The sequence below is a fragment of the Papaver somniferum genome, chromosome 4 (genome assembly GCF_003573695.1).
Source record: "Papaver somniferum cultivar HN1 chromosome 4, ASM357369v1, whole genome shotgun sequence".
Classification (NCBI taxonomy): Eukaryota; Viridiplantae; Streptophyta; class Magnoliopsida; order Ranunculales; family Papaveraceae; genus Papaver; species Papaver somniferum.
The window spans coordinates 63,073,483-63,096,855 of record NC_039361.1 but is presented as its reverse complement, the minus strand read 5'-3'; the positions used below and the strand labels follow the sequence as shown (position 1 = coordinate 63,096,855).

General features: G+C 36.2%; 1 long non-coding RNA gene across 1 annotated transcript; it reads left to right on the top strand.

The window, feature by feature from the left end:
* Positions 1 to 10,596: 10,596 nt before the first annotated feature.
* Positions 10,597 to 14,114, top strand: LOC113273942. The gene is made up of 7 exons (XR_003322681.1): positions 10,597 to 10,885; positions 11,068 to 11,137; positions 11,404 to 11,555; positions 12,296 to 12,359; positions 12,455 to 13,139; positions 13,468 to 13,642; positions 13,947 to 14,114. It is a non-coding gene; the product is annotated as an uncharacterized LOC113273942 (long non-coding RNA).
* Positions 14,115 to 23,373: the final 9,259 nt, after the last annotated feature.

Genomic DNA, 23,373 nt, shown 5'->3' with positions numbered 1-23,373 from the left:
ATGATGGACATGCCCAACATTGGTTGGTTTGTTTTATGAATCCGCGTTTCTAATGTGGATTGCGTTTTTTAATGTTGCAAAAAGTACCAAGTAACTAATAGTAGTAGTATTATATTTGCAACTGTTTTTGAGTAGATGCAAAATAGTGAGTAACAAAATGAATGCAGCTGGATTGAGAGAAAGAAGAAAATGACTTGATTTTTTGTTCCGATGGAGTGTATTCGAGAATAGATGGGTTCATGTATGCAAATTCTGAAAATGACTCAACACAAGCATTGTTTTTTTTCCTATGAGCAATGAACATTGAGCATGGGGTGGTGCAATACTGCAATCAATTCTCAGTACTAATTGTCGTTTGTTCGTCGGTCGAATCCGTAGTAGGGACGAGGATCGGATTCACTAAGCGAGGGCGAACGCTCGTCGTGTCGTGTCGTATCGACGGTTTAAGTAGTAGGGACCGGAGATCGGATGGATTAGTTGAGTGGGTGAAAGTTGATTAGTGTTAGTTGATAATTAGGCGAAAAATTGAATTATTAGTTCGAAGATAACAAAAGATTAGAGGTGTGTTAGGTTGATGAGGTTGATAACAAAATGTGCTGTAAACACTTTGTTGTTTAATAGAGGAAGATCAGATTCCAGTGATCTTTTTGATGAGAAAACATGGGATGTAATGTAATGTAAGTGGTGAATGGGTCCAATGAATTAGATTTAAAGCCCCTCTAATATAAAGGTTATATGATTTGTGAGGCAAATGAATTGACTAATCACCGCCAAAACTAATACGTTTATCTTTTGTGCTAGGGTGGTGTAACCTGTTTGGTTCCGATTTTGTAATATACCACCAACAAAATGAACACGTGCTATAAGGCGGCTAAGGACGCCGGTACACGGTGTCATGGACCCTTTGGCAGAGTGGTTACTACACTTCCCGCCTCTTAGGGATGTAAATGAACTTGACAAAATGGGGGTCTCACACCACAAGCTTCGGGACAAGTTGCGAATGCGACTTTGTCTCGGTAGGTGCATTATAACTGCTCATAAAATGCACATAACATGTACGTGCAATAGTAGAGTACAAACAGTGAAGAGATAAAAGGCTTTGATGATCAATAGAAAGATATATTTAGGAAAATCTTTCTCCACCAGCAACATATCCGTGTCGGATATATTGTCGTTTCTTTTCTTAGTTATTCATGATCGCTTAGGATTAAAAGTAACCCAGCCCCATCCCAACATTCATCTAACTAGTATCTTGCCCGTTCGTTGCACGGGATTAAGTATCTATCGTTGGGGCTTATATATCTGGCTATCCCAAAACATGATTGTACCCAAGCCTTTCTTCAAAATGCTTGTGAGATTTGGATGCAAAACGTACCTATTTCCAGTGAATGAATACATAATTTACAAACCAATTTACCGGGATCAAAGAAAAAGAGAGAGACCTGAAGCGAATTACCACTGTACTGCTAGTGCTAAAGCCTAAAAGTGATAATCTTATCATATGCTTCTCAGGGACTCGAATGTACTCAAGTTCATTGGCTGTTTTGAGATTTGCAATTTTAACTTCATTATCTACTTTTACATATAAATTTTACATTTACTTAAAACACAGGAAAACACTACCCATCTGATAAAGCTGCATAAAACAATAGCATTCAATAGATCCACAAATTCATGCTTTTTTTCATACCCCAAAAAAAATAAAAATAAAAATAAAAATCATTAGAGATAACAAATTGCATTGGGAGGTGAAAAGGCGATATGAGTTCTGAAATAGGCTAAAAAGTAATCTTGTTCTACCACCGAATGAAGATGATCTCTGCTTTTATTCTGCTTCTTCACAACCTCACAACAAAAATAAAAATAAAGAAATAAGTCGTCATAAGAAGAAAATATTGTGCGACAATAGAGAAGAAAGAACCGCAACAATTAGACATTAGTATCGAAACCAAGTATTGAACTACAATAAATTATCCCAATTATAGACCCCTGTACGTGTATTTACTTCAAGTACACCTTATTCTCTAAGCCCACAAATGAGAGCAGTGTAAAAGTTTTCGTGGAAACCCTTACCAACGTAGCCTCCAATTTTCTCTAAAGCTCATTTTATATTATACACCAAAAAATGAGTCACTTGAGAAGCGATGAATAAACAAAAAGAAGAAAGAAGCTCCATTATCACCTCTTATCTGCAATCTCCACATACAGGTGTATTCCGTCATTGGATAAAGCAACAAATTTGTCCCTTTAATCAATTTATTTGTGAAGCATGAGAAGAGATGTTCATTTTACAAGGAAAAATCGCTCATGACCTAGTTCATCTCGCATGGTATAAGCTTACCTAAACCAAATTATCATGAGGCTCAATGTCTATGCCACATCACTCCATCTGAGGCAAAAAAAAAAGCCAACAGTTTCTTGGCCTTCTATTTCTCTGACCCTTTAATGATGTCTCGTACTGTAATCCAAATTTTGGAAAATTAATTTAATCATTACCTGGATGTTAATAACCCTTGTTTTCTTTGCAAGCATGAATTAAAGACCTTTGGAGATTTCAGTATAATGAGGACTTAAAATTAAGCAAATAGAAACGCATCAACTAAAGTAGGCCTATCTGTGGGCGCAAAAAAGTATTCATAAAGTCTGAGCACAAAGAAATGAAACTGATACTTTACTTCTTACTTTATCCATCTCAGAATCCATACGTCCCTGAAACAGTTTTGCTTGAAAAATAACAATTTAATGTCCAATTGAGATTCATATTGCAACAACATATTTTTAAAAATCATATTTATTTGTACCCACATTATAACATATGAAAACAAAACATATCCCTTGAGAAGTAGCTTAAGTAAATATATATAGAGATTGTTAATAATGATCAGAAAGACCTTCAATTGGAATTATCAAAAGCAACGTCCTGAAAAACTAAATCATAGACAGAGGCTGTTAACATGGAGCAATACATAATTAATGTAGCCTGAGCTGTCAGGGAAAAGACAACATCATGGATTCAAGATTTAATCTGTTACTGGAGGCGTCATTATGCCACTATTTCTCCAAAGATATCTGACTAATATCAAGTATAAAAGGAGAAATTTATCATGTTAGCAACAGATTAGGCGAAGGGCTATTAGTAATGTGTGTTTATTAAACATACAAAACGGTATAACGGGATAATGAGCGCCAAGTTAGCTGATGAGAACAATATGACTATTGCACAGTGTTCAGAGTAAGTAGACTATCCAGCGATGATACCTTGGTCCATCAATTTCGAAACATAAGAAAGTTAACAAAATTTATAATCCAATGATGATCGAAAGAAACAAATATAGGCATGGGAATTCACAAACGTTCCTTGAGCACCAAGTATTCACAAATCAAAAATTCAGGCAGATCCATATTAATTAAAAGAGATAGAGATATTCTTATTGCCGGTAATACAAACAGTCAGCCCGCTGGTACCAAGCCTGCTCAACCTGCACAACTACTTCAAATCAGCTATTATTCAAACAAATGACTTAGATTCAGCAAAATAGTTACTGCCATGGCTAAACTATCTTCAAAGCTTCTACAAATTTCTGGTTGGACATCAGAGAACAACCCTGCAAACTGCAAGCAAAACACAAAAGAGAAAATTAACAAATCACAAACAAAAGAAATTAATTGAATACAAAATATCAGAAGATAATTATTTAAGATTTTACATACTTTAGCGCTTGAGACGACTGGTGGCTTTCTTAGTACACCAGTTCATCTCTTTCTCTGCAAACTTTGTATTCCACAACGAATAAAAGAGACGTAATTCGGGCTTTCAGTTTTGTATGAAAGAACAGGTGGTTATTACTTAGTACTGCAGGACAGCATGTGGTTTCAAACAGGTACAGTGCAAGAGATCCAAGAAGGTATTGCAGGACTGTTTCTCGCTTTCTTGCTTTCTAGAAGGTGGTTATTACTTAGAAGACAGTGTTTTTCCCTTTCTCGCTCTTTCTCGGTTTGCTTCTATGGCCTCATCTTCAGCTCTATTGCCTGTAATACTCCTTGAAACCATAATGTTTATGTAACTTTTCTTTGTAAGCTTGTGTAAGACCTTGAAATTGTTTTTGTTGTCCCTGCCCACCTCCTTGACCATAATTTGGATCTATTTGAAATTCTATTTTGTTTTTGAGAAAATCAAGTGCCCAAGGAATAATGCATGCATAGTTTTAATATGTAAACCATCTATGTCCCTTAATAGTTATTCACCTTTTTTTGTTTTGTATTGATGGTAATTATCAGGGATCTACCTCTTTCACAACCACATTTCTAAGATCTTGATTTAGAGATTAATCCTCGCCTGAAAAGTTAAGAAACAATGACATCTAAATAAAATCAATAACCAAAAACCATTCCAAGAGCCCAAAACCCCATTTAATTAGAAACCCTAATTCGATAGCAAAGTAATAGAACATAGATAAGGATCAAACCCTTCTTCCCATTTGGTTCGTAGAATGATCCTCACCTGCAAAAGTAAAACACAGTGAGACGAATCAAAAATCAACAACCGTAAATCAGAAAATAAAATCATTAAGGTATTTTTTTTCATGACTATATAAAAGAAGAGTCTATCTCGCTGGTATTATTAACAAATCTCACCTGATGATTCAAACTGGTAGAGCTTCAGCTCCAAAAGACAACCATTTAATTAATAGAAAATGAGCAAACACAGTTTCTTGTCATGTATATGTTTCACGGTTCAGGTTATAAGACACGATCTAAAGGTCACGAAGATTATTTTGAAAATCAAACAAAACAAACAAAAATAATTCAAAAGGGTAGGGTAGGAATACTGGAACCTCTATGATGCACTTTTGATTCTCGATCCTGTATTATCACCTGAGGCATTAAAAGTAGAGGATATAGAGGATGCGGTGGAAGAGAAACTCATAAGTTAGTGTTTGAAAAGAAGGGCTTGAAGTCCGCGAATATTATATGTAAGTTTGCTCACGAAATACTCATAAGTTAGGGTTTGAAAAGAAGGGCTTGAAGTCCGTGAATATTATATGTAAGTTTGCTCACCCATTTCGTGTGCGGCCAAAAAAACCACCGAAGATATTTCAAAATCCTCAATTTCTATTGGTAGGGGGTCAGGAGCTCTAAAATTCAAGCTTTTGGCCTAACTTTCAATGTGAGGCCAGCAATTTGTACTCAAATTATATATACAATTCTATTATGGTATGAGAACTCAGTTATTTTACTCAATTTCAATAAAAAAAAAACTCATCAAAACTCTGGTATTATTCTTATCCAAACAAGTCAGGATTAATAATAGTCGATATGGACAAGGAGAATCAAACATCAACAGTTGAAGTAGAAACACCAAATGCTGGTAAGTTTATCTTTTTCATCATCGGAATCTGTAAAGAAAAAGATATTTCTAAAATAATCACCGATCCTTGATATATCAATTCATCTGATAATTTATATTTTTTCTTACACTCAAAGAATAACAAGGTTATCTGGGTGAGAGGAATTACAATTACAATAAGTGCAAAGAAGTAAGTTGGGATTTGTCGAAAAGATTTTTCATAACCAGCGGATTATAATTAACACCTCAGATGGAACATGGTCAATGATTTATTGGAAATTGGACCTTCAACCTACTTGATCCGAAGATTAAGAGAAGTTTAATGTATACTGAAAGATAAGTTTAATGTATACTAAATCCTCTTTATACATATAGTCTGAACTTCGTTTTCGTTTTTTTTTCTTCCAAATTTTTGTAGACGAAGGCCTTAGAAAAGGCTATAGATCCTCCTCAACAGTTGGCAAAATCCAAATAGGAGATACAAACCAAAACATAGAACAAGAGTTACTCTTCGGCTATTGAGCTAGTGTATAAGCTACCACATTACATAGTCATAGTTGAAAATTAAAAATACAAGCCGACAATTGTGAAGAGAAATAAAAAATATCTTTATGATTGCGTTCGTGCATTGATCACTATAAAAAACACCAATAGTAAATTGATCAATTAGAAACTTTGCATCACTTTCAACAATGATTAGAGATAGCTTCAATTCCTCATATTCCTTTTGAATTGCCCATATAACCCTAGCTTCAGCTTCTGCTGCTGACGGCACATCAAAAACTAACGCAGCACAAAAGGATGTTTTATTCAAGTGATCTCTCATCACATATCATGCACCGTTGTTCAAAGAAATATCATCAAAAGCTCCATTAGCATTACACTTTATCCAACCGACCGGGGGAGGCATATTAACTGATTATAATGCTATTATGTATCTAGTGATTAGGTTTTCTAAAGAGTAACATAGTTCTAGCTTAAGGACCATATAATGTGAATCTTTCTTATTATTAAAGATCAGGATATTCCCACTGCTCTAGATAGACCACAGAATAACAACAACCAAACATTGACTCTTCTCAGGAAGTTTAGAAATAGAATCCACAAACCAATACAACAACCAATCAGTAAAAGACATACTTTGAAAAAATAAAGTAATAAGACATAAAGGACTGAGAAACCAAACATGGCTACCAAAAGGGAAAATGACAAGAGTATGTATAACAGACTCATGGGGGTCAGAGCACCAAAGACACTCCACAAAGGCCATAGGTATTCTAGTATTAAGGATTTTTCTAGAAGGAAGAGCATTCCTAACAACTTTTCAGAGAAGAAGTTGAATCGTATGGGGGATACAAATTTTCCAAATAAACTTCCAAAGATTACTATTTGGGGAGGGTCTCAACCCTCTTAATCCCAAATAGGAAGATTTTGAGGAAAATATGCCAGTCTTTGAAATCTCCCAAGCCTTCATATCAGGAGTGTATATCTGGCTTAAGGGAATGGTGATAATCTTCTTAACAGAAGCATTATCAAATTGGGTGTTAAGTCTACTCTCATTCCAAGTTCTATCATCTTGATTGATAAAATAAGCAACTTTCACACTGGGGGTCAGGGGGAACCAGGGGGTTAGGGGTGGCAGATCCCAAATTCGGTATCCATTTATCACACCAAGGATCAATAAATCGACCATCTCCAACAATCCAAGAGATGAAAGGCTTGATTAGTTATTTTATAGTATGAAGACATCTCCAGGTACAAGAACATACAGTAGTGAATTTAGCATTCAAGAAATCAGTATGAGGAAAATATCTAGCTTTAAGAGTAACATCAAGTAAACAATCAGGATTTTCAAGAATTTTCCAAGCATTCCTAGCTAGCATTAGGCCTGTCAATGGAAGAATATCCATCGGATATTTAGAAATCCGATATCCGACAGGTTAAGCACTATCGGATATTCGATACCCGATAACATCCTATAGGATATCAAAATCAGATTTCGATTCCGATAGGCTAATCTATCAGATATCGGATATTTATCCGATAATATCCGATTCTGAAAAAAAATGTTAAAAACCCTTTAAAACATGTTCATAATTGAAATTTAAGTTCAATTTTTCAAACATTTTATATCGGATATTAGGGTAAATCACAAATATGGTTAGGGTAAATCACAAATAAATCCATGTCTATCAGATATTAACCAAACGGATAGAGCCTAATCTGATTCCGATAGGTTAAGGAAGAAATATCCGATAAATATCCGTATCGTATATCCGATATCTGATAAAACGGATAAAATCCTATAGGATCCCGAATACTCGAAACGAATTTCGGATATTGGACATTTATTGACAGGCCTAGCTAGCATATCAAGATTATTTAATTCAGTTCTCCTCAAACCTAGGCCTCCTTCAGACTTAGGTGAACACAAGAATGTCCAAGCCAAGAAGATGGAACTTGCATACGTGAGAATCCATTTTTCTATAGAGATACTTAGGAATATGAAAAGAACTGATATATAGGGATAGCCTGACCAACATTTTTAACTAGAGTAGTTCTAGGAGCCTGAGAAAGAAGTCTATGAAACCAAGAAGAAATTCAAGCATCAACAGATTGAAAAATACTCATATGAGTTTGAATTTTAGAAGCTGGAAAAGCAATGGGTACCAAGATATTATTCACTTAAGTCCCGAATATGGATATTTAGTCAGAAAGGTGTTTTTCCAAAGATTCTGGGATTTTTTTACTGAATAGAATACCAGACTTGTCAAAGTTTATTTCTTGCCCAGGAGCTAGGCAATACTTATGTAGATAATTTTTGATAATTAGGAAGTCTTTGACAATAGCTTTACAGAATAAAAGGGAATCATCAGCAAAAAAACAAATGAGTAAGTAATATTAGGATAATTTAGAAGAGAATATACTTTATGTTCACTATAATCGAGCGAGTGTTCTGATTCCAAGGCAAGTTTCAGAAGTATGTCTAGCCGAGAAAGTAAGAACTCAACGTTCATTCCTAGATGTTTAAAACTAATTAAGCTCTTCTTCCATGCTTTATATTCATTCCTAGGAGTACTAAGCTAACTTTCCCTGATGGAATCATCAATATTGACTATTTCACAAATCATACCTGCAACTAATTTACTTTTCAGCCCTTGTATAAGATGTTTATGAAGATAAGTTTTCCGACTGCGGCAGAGCTCGTAGTATTTAGTTCTAACATTTGCCGATATCTTGGAATCTATAATCAAACCATTGAATACTATAGTGAAACTTTCTAAATTTGTAACATCCTGAACCTCAAAAACGAAGTCAGAAAGTGTTTGCCTGCTCTGATACCAATTGAAAAAGCGGGCGTCTAATAACCACACCCAATATTTGGCTTAGTAATTTGTATGGACTATCTCCAATATACTTTCAAGAGAATCAACTAGACAGTCAGACTCAATCTTAAGAAAAGTATATCAAAGAGTTATATCTCAATTTCTCAATTCAATCTGCAATCAAACAAATAGGAATTTGCGAGCCCGATTGAATAAGAGAAATAACTTGGACGGTATCAAAAACCAATATCCAAGTGTCAATCAATTTAATCAACAACCAAAGGTTGGATTCACAATTGATTGAACTTATGCACAACCTGTGATATTTCAATTATATAAACAAATATAATGTGGAAAATAAATAACACAGACACCAGAAATTTTGTTAACGAGGAAATCGCAAATGCAGAAAAACCCCGGGACCTAGTCCATATTTGAACACCACACTGTATTAAGCCGCTACAGCCTACTCCAAGTTAACTTCGGACTGGAATGTAGTTGAGCCCTAACCAATCGCACACTGATCAAGGTATAGTTGCGCTCCTTACGTCTCTGGATCCAAGCAGGACTGTATGCACTTGATTCCCTTAGCTGATCTCACCCACAACTAAGAGTTGCTACGACCCAAAGTCGAAGACTTGATAAACCAATCTGTCTCACAAAGAAGATTCTATTGAATAGATAAATATGTCTCCCACAGATAAAGCTATGAGATTTGTTCCGTATTTTGATAAATCAAGGTGAACAGGAACCAATTGATATACCAGACTTATATTCCCGAAGAACAACCTAGAAATATCAATTACCTCACAATAATCTTAATCGTATGGTAGCGAAACAAGATATTGTGGAATCACAAACAATGAGACGAAGATGTTTGTGACTACTTTTTATCTTTCCTACCGGAGATTAAATCTCGAGCAAATCTTAGAGAAGATAGTACTCAATACGATAGAAAACAGCAGGATCAGAACACGCAACTACGGAGAAAATAGTTGGGTCTGGATTCACAATCCCAATGAAGTCTTCAAGTCGTTAACCTACAGGGTTTTGGAAAAAACCTAAGGTTAAAGGAGAATCGACTCTAGTCGCAACTAGTATCACACAAGAGGTGTGGGGATTAGGTTTCCCAGTTGCTAGAGTTCTCCTTTATATAATCTTCAAATCAGGGTTTGCAATCAATGCTACCTTGGTAACAAAGCATTCAATATTCACCATCAGATAAAAACCTGATTAGAGTCAAGCTAATATCCACTACACCAAATTCAGGGTTTAGCAACTCAGATTAGCAACAACTTATGAGCTGTTGCGAATTTTCAGTTGCTAATTTTAGTTGCAAAAAATTCGCAACAGTTTGAAACAGTTACGAAACTCGCAACTGTCAGTTTCTGTTACGATTCGCAACAGATTGGAGTTGTACACGTGCGACTCGTGAGTGTGGCTGCCCACACATTTTAGCTGACTCGGTTTCAGCCTATTCAGATCAAAACTGACTCGGCTTACTAATATTATCGAAAGAAGAACTTGTTTGTTTGCAGCTGACTCGGCGTCTGAATCTGAGTCAACCCCTGACTCGGACCGAGTCAGCAGTCAGACCGTTTGTTTTCCATTTTGAGTCAGATCTGACTCGACCTCTGACTCAGACATAACCCCTGACTCGGATTCATTTAAGTCAGGTAACAAAATACCCCTGACTCATGGGACCAAACCACTGACTCACTTATTTCCGAGTCAGATGAGTCAGATCTGACTCAAAACAAACATATCGACTCAGATCTAGACGAGTCAGGTGATTTCACTCAGATCCAGATGATTCAGATCCAGATGACTCAGATGAGTCAGGATTAAACAAACATGGTGGAAGTCTCACTTATCCTCTTCTCTCTCTCTCGTTCTCTTCCCTCCCCTCTTCTCTATCAGCCGTTTACTTTCAGCAAGATTAAAAAACAAAAAAAATCTCGTTCTCTTCTCTGATGATTAGGGTTCAACCACTTCAGTTTCTAATAACGGATGAAGTCTCAAATCAATAATCTCTCCGAGATTAAGGTCGAACGATTTGCTGATTTCAGAGATCTCAAATCCCAAATCAAGCCCTAATCTCAAATCTCAAAAAATTTCATTCCTCGGAGTTTGAATCAATTGCCGAAGCTTGATTTTGAATCAATTGCTGAAATTTTTGGATTCGCTGTTAAATCTTGCATATCTTAACTATGTATGTGTAAAATCATTTTTTATTCATGAGTTAGGGTTTTGAAGATTCATTCTTGAATTTTAACCTTTTGATTTGTATTATTTCTAATCTGATGTCGTGTTTTGGGGGTTCTGCTATATTCGTGATTTATTTTCTTAAATTTGGAATTTGTTAGCTGGTTTAATATTGCTTGTTGATTGCAGCTCAAGGATAAATACATGATAATAATGGGATATTGGGTTTGGAAGGTAATGTTTTGAAGATGAAGAGATGGTGAGAGTTGGTTCTTGTTAGCATTGATTTAGTTTGTAGGTATTGTTTCAGTCTTAGTATGATAAGTATTTGAAGATTTACTTATCTAAATTTTAACATTTTTTATTAGAATTCTTCTGAAGTAATGATGTTTCTAACAAAGTCTTTTTGGGGACTTGTTTGTAGTACGTTTTCTTTCTCTTTTATCATGTTTACTTGATAGATTATCTAGGTTTTTTTGGGTTTATGAGATTGTTTGGCAATTATGCTTATTGTTTATTTTGCAGATTGCAGACATGGGTTTTGTTTGATTCATGGCCTACATGAAGTTGGAAGATGTTGATGGCTGGTATAGAGATTCTTACAGCAAGGAAGTCCTACTAAGAGCAGTGGTGTAGTTAGACCTCAGTTTGAATCTAACCTTATTCCTTAAGTCATGGTAATCACTATACATATCTAACAATATGAATACTTATTTGGTTATTTTATTATTCTCAATAGAAACTAATAGCCATTACTAACGTATTCTCAATAGAAACTAATGGACAGTACTAATGCAGTTAATATATTTGGATTGTCTCATTTGATTTTGATATTTGCCATCTTGAGATACCATATTTTGATACATTGCAGCCGTAATTCTTCAGATTGAATGTTGAACGCCTACTCTTAGATGATTACTCTAACTATTCAGATGTCGTCGGATTATTGTCTGCGAATAAGGTTTCCTTAAGAATTTTTCCACAAACTCCCAGTGAACTTTGACACAATTAAAACTCCATGTCGACGATTTGCTGGTTGTAAATACTTTAGCTTAAAGCGTTGACAATGTAGTTGCTTGTTCGGTGGGTTGCTTCTTTGATAAATGGTCTGCTGTAATGATCCTCGCAGTTTACATGTCTAACTTAAAATCTTTAAGTAATTATGTCACGTAATTCATGACTTTTAACAGTGTAAACTAGATTTGATTTTCCCGACTTAGTGCGAAGTTTGACTTTTAGCAAGTGTAAGTGAAACTAGGCATGCTTTAGTGAAAGACGGCCATCCTGTCTATACCAAAATCATGTGCTCATAAACTACTTTGTTTTACTTGCTGTCGTAGATGCTTTTCTGATATTTTTCCCTTAATGTACCATATGTAATACTATTTTTTCTTTTTTGTGTTTCTGCCCTGCAAAGATTGAAACTCCCTGAAGAACAACGTGACCCTGATGATTATAAAGCAAGATGCAGGAGATATGTGGTAAGTTCAGCTTACATGCATATTGGATTTAGATTCATAAGTGTGCTTTTTCAATTTGATTTCTACTTGCTTATAATTTCTGTTAAACTTTGCAGGGAATGGTAAAAGAGCTTCTACAAACTCTGCAGTATAGGAAGAGACCCGTATGGATAGGGACGCAATCGCGGAGGTGGGTGCATATGAATTTCAAATTGTTAACCTTTTAGTTACTAACCCATTTTGTTTACATGTTCATAGGTGTTTGGGTATGATCGTGGGGGCTTCGTCCGGGGTATGGTAGGTGGTGTCTTGAAGACTGAATTGCTTGCTTTTGTATTTCCCGTGACTGAGTAATTGTCACTTAAAAGTTGCAGGTTGTTAATGTTTTATGTGTAAGTGTTTGTCGTTGCAGGAACACCCAGCATCTCTGATTCCACTTCAGAATTGCATCCACGCTTTGGGCTATTTGCAGCATGCAATTAGCCAATTACAGATTCTCCAATAAACTTGAATAATGTTATTTGAAGACCAAAAAGTTCAGCTATAGTTCAACAGCAGAATCATGGGTCCTACAACTTTCTTATTGCTTAAAAAGTTTCTTTTTGATTTGGTGCTTGTGGCAGGTCCTTCGTGGTGTGGATGGCGCTGGATTTTGTAAAGAGGCTTTTGAACAAGGACCAGAGGAAAAGAATGACTGTTGCGCAGGCTTTGAGGAAACTTTTTTGACAAACTGGAAGCATCATATAGCTTAAACGCCTTGACAGTATTCTCCTTCGAGTTCGTATCATGTTTCTTTCTGTCGTAAGTTATGTTTCATCATACTTTTCCAGTGAGATATGAATTATCCTAGTTTGCAGTTTGTTATTTCTAGTTTCTGACCTCACTTGTTGAGATTCCTGATGAGGTAAAACTAATGATACTAGGTAATGAAAATAGAGTGTGAAGTCTTGTTTTATTAGTCTCCAAATCAACTTAAAGAAGCATAAAAAACTTTTCAGATGAGAAGTTTTATTTTTATTTGTCCATTGTAGTCATATTGTAATCATTGAGTACTCATGTAGTTTTCAACTTCATTGCACGATATGAGATTTGTCTGGGTAGATCTAATGTTTAGATGATATATTTACAGGATTCAGAAACACCAAAAGTCAAATAACAACATCTTTTACAGATAAGATGAGCTGAGACGCATTAGAGAAGAGATTATTGTTGCTTGGGGTGATAAGGATGAGCTGAGACGCATCAGATGTTGTTGCTATAAACCAATAGTTAATTGACAAGCCTTACGCTTGCTGCTTATGAAGGTAGTCATCTTTTGTATTTACCTCTTTTCAAGCGTTAATATTTTTAATTGTTTGTCAGTCCTGGAAAATGGGTTTGTTATCGGTTCAAGTAGTATATTTTGTCCGTACACAGTACCATACGAGAAAAGGGAAAGAAATACAGAAAAACATTACACTTAAGCTGGACTGGTGACAGACTGATATTCTTAATATCTTTCTCGTTCCTTAAAAATGGAAGAGTAAATCCATGTTTGCTCTCATCCAAAACCAGAACTATATATCTCTACTGAAGAACTTAATGTCTTTCTTTTTGATGTTAAAACAGTGACCAAGGTCCAAGACTGAACGAGGAAGTACTTAATGTTCACTGGTGTATGTCATCTATTTTTTTTTTTTTGTTACTTGTCATTCTTTTTCAGAGGTATACTGAATAACTCTTTAGTGTAAGATTTCACGAATTTCCGAAGTTCAATTATAGTTTTTAGAATTAATGTATTGCCCAAGTTCTTCTTTGTTTCTTTTGATTGAAAGATTTCTTTGTTCAATACACATTTATGTATTTTAGAATCTTATTATGGTTATATGTTTTGATTGTTTTGCCTAAGAAGAACTGGAAAATTTCTGTGGATGTCGACTGAATTTCTTGTTACAGGGGAACTGTTGACCTGGTAAAAACCTGAAGTTGACCTGGACAAAACCTGATTTTGACTAGGGTCAAAACCACTATTTCTTTAGTTGTTGCAAAAATATTCGCAACTGTGAAAAACAGTTGCGACCATAAAATTTCGCAACACCTAAGAACAGTTGCGACCGAAAATTTGCAACGGCAATCTAGCCGCTGCGAAATATTGCAACACCAACTATCGCAACAGAGTAGAACTGTTGTGACCCCACTTTGAAACTGCCACCTGCCGTTGCTAACCCCTGAATTTGGTGTAGTGATCTTTCAACCGTTAGATCGAACTTAGCTTGTTACACACAAATGAAAAGTGACTTCATTTAGACATGGGTAACCGTACCTAAATGTGTACACCTTTGTTGGCTCAATAGTTAGCCGAAGTTAGCCATATGAACACTTTCATATCAACCTTATTCATCTTAACCATAACTAGTTCAAATGACTCAAATGAAACTAGTTCTAGAGTTGTTCAATTATTTATATTCTCATAGAAGTATACAAGACACAATTGAAGCAAAATCGATTTTGATTCACTCGAATCAAGTCATGAAAATTATAACCAGGGTTTGCAAAAGATTGCATTCCTTATTATATAAATGTATTAGTTCATGAACAAACTGATTTTAGAACATAACCCACTTAAGTATGCAAACGGGTACGCATACCTTAGTGGGCAGACTAAGTTGTATGCGTACCACCAAACTCAGTAAAGTACCGGAACTTGAACCTCACGCCAGTACGCGTACCGGTATATGTACTTAGTTCCCGGACCTCTATAAACTAATCAGTACGCATACGGGTATGCATACCATGGTTCCCGGACTTGGATTACACATATCCAAGTATGTATACTGTGCTTATATCCAATTGTTCTAAGCTTTCATTTCAACCATTGAAACATTCTCGGAAGACGACAATAGCTCTCTCACAGAAACTATTAGCTTCAAAGCAATTTTCAAGTGATCGAATGATCTATACGAAACATTCCGAGTCTACATCAAATGGCTGTCTCGCACAAATCATGTAAGATGTTACCAGGAGATTTTCACATGATCATATTTTGACTTTCGTCAAGAATATAAAATGAACTAGGTTAAAGAGAAAGCTTACCAACACATCTTTCGAGAAATATGTAAGCGAGTTAAAATCAGCTCGAAATATCAAATATGCATAATTGAAGTCTATAAAGCTATACGACTTTTGTTTCAAATAGGAAATATAGTAGATAAACTTTTGAGTGATAGATGAGTTCAAGTCTCCACATACTTTTTGTTGATGAAGTTCCACAAGCTCCCCTTAGTAGTTCGTCATCTTCAATCGATGAACGCCGTGAAGTCTAATGCTCAACTACACTTTCTATCCTAATCCGAGACTTAGCTATAAGTAGACTAGAAATCAAAACTTATAGTTTTGGCAACTAAACTTGACAAACAAGCTTTAGATAGCAACACTTGCGAGTTCGACCGAGCAGTGCTCTAAAAATCTCCCCCTTTGTCAAATTTAGTGATAATACTATCAACACATATGGAATACAAAATAAATAAACTTTGTAGCTCTCAATCCAAATGCTTGATTTCCTTGGTTCTTCAAAATTACTTGAAACCTTCGTCACTTCCAAGTACTCCAGTTATTCTGAATGTGTTCAACTCAGCATCATAGTTGTTGAAGAACCGTAGCTATAACAATGAGAAAACTGTATCTCTCGATCATTGTCATACAGTGTCATAGTATTATTACACAGCATCAAAGTCCAATTGTATCACAACTTTGACAACAATACTATGGTGATATGTATCACTCCCTCTTAGTCAATAATTTATCTTACATGAAAACCACTCCCCTTACATAATGATCCGTAAACCTTATGTATTTGTAGTGTGAACTACAGATTAATTCTCCCCCTTTTTTCAATATAAATTGGCAAAGGTACGAAAACTAGTAGGATCATAATAAAATTCTCATAGAGATACTTCATGACTAAAAGAGAACATATCAAATTTGTTTCGATGATTTCACATAGTCGAAACTTAGTGTATTCATTAAGGAGTTTATAAATATACAAGAAAACTCCTACAATATTCCACAACCGCACTCCCCACAAAGATTTGGCAATTAAGCACAAGTTCAATTAAGAACTCCCCCCCCCCATAAAATGTGATTCCCGAAAGAACAACAAGAGCGACCTTACTTTCATAAGAAAAGAAGGATTTATTTGGACATTAACAAATCACATGAAACATGAATTTGTATCCAAAATACTCAATTAAATTAACCACAAGCGAACCCATGATTAATTTAATAGGAAATGCTCAACATAAGAGAACATATGGAGCCACACAGTACTTACACAAAGATGTGGATCAGGGAAAGACAAATATTGCGAAATATTCAAAGATTCATTATATTTTTCATCAATATTTGCATAGAGACATGTAATAGACTTAATATTTGTAAACAAAAGTTCATCCTATCTTTCATCAATATTTGCATAATGACATAATAGGCTTAACTTTTGTTGTCAAAAGTTCATTCTATCTTTTATCAATATTTTCATAAAGACATATGAAAGACTTAACTTTTGACATCTTTATATGTACTTCTTATGTATTTATCACATTTAGCAATTTAATTGAAGGATAAAATCATTCAAAGTTAAAATACCATAAAAGTTATTACAACCATAACAATTTTAATAAGATCAACATAAGAAGTTCAACAGAAAAATCAAGAATAACTATTGCAAGTACAGAGATTAATCACTCATTTCATAATAATCCCTAGCAATTTCATAAAACTTCTAACTCAGTTCAGGATGAGCTGTCTCGGCATAATCCACATGCTCTTTCAAAACCTCAACTTCTTTCTGGAGACGTATGAGCTCAGAGTTGGATGCTGCAGGAGTTCTGGACATTTTTCCAATGTTTTTTATGGTCATGACCTTTGGTCCTCCAAGATTGGTTCCAACAGCAACAATACCAAATTGACTACAAATCCTTGAGATGAGACAAGGAAAGCTAGGAGTCTTATTCGAAATATGTCCGACACTTATCATCTGACGAATAATAAGGCCACTGAAGTCGATCTTTCTCCCTTCAACAACGTAATAAACAAGTTCTGCAAGAGGTCTGGTCCATAATTGTCTGTCAATTGTGTTGGGCATCAAGTTGGCCACCAGTAGCTTTCCAGCAACTTTGAGGAACAACGCAGCATCATGAACATCAATCTTACCTTCATACTAGGAGACATCCCTTGCAAGAAGGAAGTTTAAGAGCACATTTGGAGAAGGTATCAAATGCTCAGGGGGTGGTAATAGAAAATCACCATCACGAGACAAGCTCAGCAGTTCATCAATGACTTGTCGATTCTATAGATGGGGAAAAAATGATTTGCTGGTTTTTACAAAATTGAGGAGACGACCATGCAGAGGAGACTCCTTGAACCGAGCGAAATATTTAACCTCACACAGATGCACTGCAAGAAGGGAGTGCTTTAAGTTCGAGAGATCAATCTGTAGGACTCCGGCCTAAACCAAGACAATGGTCGTTCCAGAGTCAATTCGGTCACAAGAGAGGATGGGTCGATCTGTAGGAGGAAAGCTGAGAAATGTGTGAGATCAATAGTGATCGAAGATTATAGGTGTGTTGTGTATTCTACGTGAAGAAATAAGATAAGTATGATTGATTGAATTTGCTCTGTTGAGAGTAATTGCTCAGACGTTGAGTTCTTAATCTCTTGTTGTCTGTTTGACGAGATATTGTCTTGTTTTTCAATCATGATTCAGAGACTTATTTATATTGCTAGAATTGTAAACACCTTGATCCCATGAAGTGTGACAGTTGCTGAAGTCAAAGAGTGGGGAAGTGGAAATCGTGTTAAAACCAGTTGCTCATCGTGCGGAGACTTGGTTGATTTTCCATCCACTACTTTGCTAACTCCTCCAACTGATTGCACGACTTGCTCACATTCTCATCGTGTGTATGAACACACGTGTCGTAGACCGCCAGACCAAAACCTTAGTTAATATCCCCCATGTGACACGATTGATGTCTCGTGATTGTGGAGTCAGCAAGGCAGACGTGTATTTAGTTAGTCAGTTGCTGACTTTATGGGACGATGAGTCCTTGTATTGTTGAGTCGAACGTGATTTGAAAATGTTCCAAGACTCATGAATTGAACATGTCTGTTGAGACAGAGGTATAATTCTCGATTAAATTTTGATAGTTAAGGGGAGCAAATATTGCTCATTCGATGAATTGTTGAATATTAATAGTTGAGCCAATATTCTTAAGTCTGAGCAAATATTGCTCATCTGAGCAAAATGTTGCTCGTTTGATGAATTATTGGTAGCAGGTTCAAATGAAATATTAATTTAAAATACTGGCAACTGAACCAAGTATAATTAATTATAATACATGGGATCAACGAAAAATTATTAGTGTTTGAATCTGTCAGAATTATGTTTTGCAGAGCTTTGGATTCGAAACCCTAATTTTGATCAATTGCTGATTAATTGATGATTTATTGAAAATCAACCACGGAGTTAAGGAGGGACCGGCTACATGGGATGATGAGTCGACCATGTAATGCCCAGATGCTCGAGTGAGCAAATACCAAAGTCTCTTGAAGACCAGTTGGTATGATTAAATGCTGGTTTAATCCTTCATTAAAATAATGTTCGTCTGAACCTTAGATGATAAAACCTAATAAATTATGAAGAGATGAAGGACCGACCAAGGGGTCATGAAACCGACCCTGGTTGGTCATGGGATCGACTGACGATCCTTTGATGAAATTCCAAGCTGTTTGGAAGAGTTTGAACCTAATGTGAACAAATTAGGTCAAATGATGAAAATGTGTGGGACTGGCCTCTTGCAAGACAAAGAGCCAACCTTGGTCGGTCAAGGTAATATTCTCATGTCACCAAAGTGTTCGTGTCTGAATTCTGAGAGTTTTGACATTTTCCGATGTGCATTTGAGCAACATTTGAGAAAATATGAAGAATTCAGGGTTTTGCCGAAACTGAGGAATTTCCATGATATGATGGAAATAATAAATAAAATAAGGGATTACAAGGTGTGGGACTGGCCACGACTAGGGCATGGCCGGCCGTCTAGCGAGCCCGGTCACGTGACACCTTTCCCAATTTTATGTAATTTCCTTGATGTGAAGGAAATACCATGAAATTGAGGAGTTTCATAAGGTTAAGGAATTTCCATGAGATGATGGAAATAATAATAATAAAATAAAGAATCATGAAGTGTGGGACCGGCTATGGCCAAGGCATGGTCGGCCGGCCAATGAGCCTGGTCCCATGGCACTTTTCCTAATTTTATATTATTTTCATGATTTTAGGGAAATATCATGAAATCAAGGAGTTTGTTGAAACCAAGGGGTTTCCTTGAAGTGAGAAGTTTTTATGAGATGAAGGAAACAATAATAACTATTAATAATAAAATAAGGGGCGTGTGGGACCGGCCATGACTTAGGGCATGGTCGGCCGTCTAGGGCCCGGTCCCGTGAGTCTTCCCTAATTTTATATTATTCTCATGATTTGAAGGAAATATTATGAAATTAAGGAGTTTTCATGAGATGAAGGAAATAATAATAAAATAATAAGGAATCATGAGGTGTGGGACCGGACACAACTAGGGCATAGCCGGCCCGGCTAATAGACACGGTCCCACGACAACTTTCCCAATTTTATATTATTTCCTTGATGTGAAGGAAACACCATGAAACTGAGGAGTTTCCTTAAAATGAAGGATATTTGTTCAAATGAAGGGATTTTCACGAGATCAAGGAAAATAATAAAAATATGATAAAATATAGAGGCGGGTCCAGTCCCCTAGCGCCCTAGCTAACATTTTATTATTTATTATTTTCTTCCTATTTTGCATAGGTTCATCGTTCCTTCGTATTTCAGAATGCTCGTTCTTGCATTCAGGTGCTCGTTAGTGCATTGTTGTTGAGTACACATGCACCATTTTGGTCGGGGCTTACTCGATAGCGGTTCAGATGCCCGTATGTTGAATATTTATCACTAACCCATGGAATTCTATTGGGAAGAACCACGAATTGAAGTAACGAAATATTATGAAGAACGTAGAATATTCCTGAATATTCAGTTAATGAATTTAAGGACTAGTGATAATTAATTGATGACTCTATACTAGCAGACATGCTGTCTAGGAGCATTTATCTGAGAATTGAGTAATATGAGATTGTTGAAGCGTCATATTTCTTTTATAAAGTCAGGGAAAACATTGTTACATCCTGAAGACGTTATTGCTCTATACTAGCATGCAAGCTGTGTAGAAGCCGTCCAATCGTTCGATTCTATATAGAAGTAATTACTGAAATTGCTCAGTATTCATGAGATATGTCGTTGCCTCAGGTGAGAGGCTACACATCTACATATACTCCGAGAGACAGTATTCTCATTCAGATTCTTGCGGCATGAGCTTTCATGCTTCGATGAGATACATTAGCCTCAATGCTCACCTGATTGCTGGATCAGGAGTATGTATAATTATGGTTTTACGATTTTAGCCTTTGTCGAAAATCCACCATCTACATTAAGTCCCCTGCTTAGTGTGGGACAGTCATGTTCCTCAGTCAGCACTGGATGGTGATTTTCTAGTTACAAACAAAATAAGTAATTGAACTTAGTCGTAAGAGAAGATGTTACCGGATTTTCGACTGCGCGAGAAAACCATGGCTTGAACGAAGATCCGAGTGGCATGATAGAGCGTCATCTAACGAGCATAAAGTGGTTTAGCACCACTTATTTGGTGATGGAACCTTGGTCGATTTAGGATTCACGGGCCCGGGCCCAAGAAAGGAAATCCTTGTGAAATTAGGTTTTGGAAACAAAATTCGATATAAAAGGAATTAATCCCTTTTTTTTTTGTTTTTATTTCTTCCTCGTACGATCACCACCTTCATCTCTTCTATACCCTCACGTCAGTAGCAGGGAGGAAGATTTTTGCCGGAGCTCGCCGTCGACTGTCGTCGTCGATCGCCACCGTTCGACTATATTCCTGCCGCCGACCAGGTAAGTTTTTTTTTTTTTAATGAATTGTTCATGCTTTGTTCATATTAAAGTTATGTATATACATGTGCACATATAAACGTGAGTTTTGTAGAAAACCCTTGTTTGAAAAACGTATGTTCGTTCGATCTTTAGTTTAAGAAACTAGTAATAATCTCTGACTTAGAAGAGATTTATTCTTATATATAGACCTGTGTCTAGTGATAAAATTTTGTTTATGAGCTTTCATGAAAACCAAAACTTTATCTTAAAAGGTGTGAGTTTTCATAAATTCGAAATAAACCCTCGTTTCAAAGATGGACGATTGTACGAAGGAAAAGACTTTTTTTTTTTGATAAGACCGTGGAGTATCCACCAATTTTTTTTTGCATATAAAACCGTGACATGTTCACGGATTTTTTTTACGTGAGTTTTGCTCACATTAATTTTTTTTACGTGAATAATTCACGTTATATATATATATATATCTATTTTGAAAATCAAAGCCTGACTTTAAATAATGTTTAAAGGTAAACAACTATTTGTGATAAAATATTGTTTAATTTTCATAATTCAGTGGTTAATGTTCACACAGTAGAAGTGCTCATGATTTTATGAAAATCTGAGTTTTGCTCGTCTTTTGCAGATTCGAAGAAACGAGTAAGTTTTGAAGCGTTAACTCTTGCATTACAATCACTACTGTTAGCGGAATCGTAAAAAGGTAAGAGTTAAGGATTACCATTTTGGTAGATGCTAGGTGAGCATCTTGCTATTTGCATGATTCCATCATCTTGTCGAAGTTTGCGTCTTGTATGGACAACATACTGAAATAGAGTATTGTGTGCATGTTACAGCTACTTTGCAAGGATGTCTGATTCTCAAGAAAATTATGTCTCCAGAGACGACACCTGTATGGATGAGACTTCTGTTGAAGTACAAGTAGAAGAAGAAGCACCTGGGATTAAGAATATCCCGAATATAGAGGATGCGTTCTTTGTGGCTCAAAGGCCTGAAAAGCGTCTCAGAACTCCAGCATTTCGTCTTCTGATAAATCCTAGAGAGGTTACTCAGAAGAAATTGGTGACTCCTCAGGCAACTATTCGGTTCTGTCTTGAACGAGGATATTTTTCTGCGTCAATCATAGAATTCAAGATTTCTCGACGGCCTTTAGAAAAAAAAATTGTATGGGCAAGGTATATGCTGGGCTTTCCTCGTGTTCGAGCTATGCTGCATGATGCACAAATAAAAAGAGCTATCCAAGCATCTGGAGACTTGTTCATTTTTCATGATGTGCGAGGTATGGTAGCTCTACTTGTTCGCTGGTGTATTCCAACTCATACTTTCATATGCAGATGGGGAGAGTTCACCATCACCTTAGAAGATGTAGTTGCTTTGTTGCATCTTCCAATCACGGGTAACCTTCCTGAAAGTCTTTGAGCGGAGGAAACAACAATCTCTAACATCTTGACAGCCGCAATGGAGGAGATTAATAAGATATCCGACAACAAAGGTTGTTATGCTCACTGGTTAATACATTGGTGGTCGAGAGATACTCCTCTTGACTGGCCTGTTGACGGTACGTTATCTATTGCTGCTTTCTTGTGTTTATGTCTGTCCAGAGATGTATTTGAAGATACTGGAAATTTGTTGAAGTCGTTCGTGATTCCCTTTGCCATTAAGATGGCTCAGGGTAAGCAACTCCCAATAGGTAGTCTGTTTTTGGGTTCTTTATACTCTAATTTAGACTCCAGCGCCTCAAATGGCTTTATGAAGATTGAATGCTATGCGAATACGATGTTTCTTCAAGCTTTGATGTGGGAACGTTTCCATAATTATGCACCCATTCCACGTAGTATTATCCAAGGACTGAATGCTGATGCTCGTCATGTTTTCTCTGAGAAAGACAATGCCAGGATCATGCGCTGGTCTACAAAGCAGCCTCGACTCAAGACCCGCTTCATTGATGTGTTATACTGTGAGTCTTAATTCAACTTCTGTCCATGAGTGTCAATTCCTCCTTATATTTCTCAGTTGACAACTTTA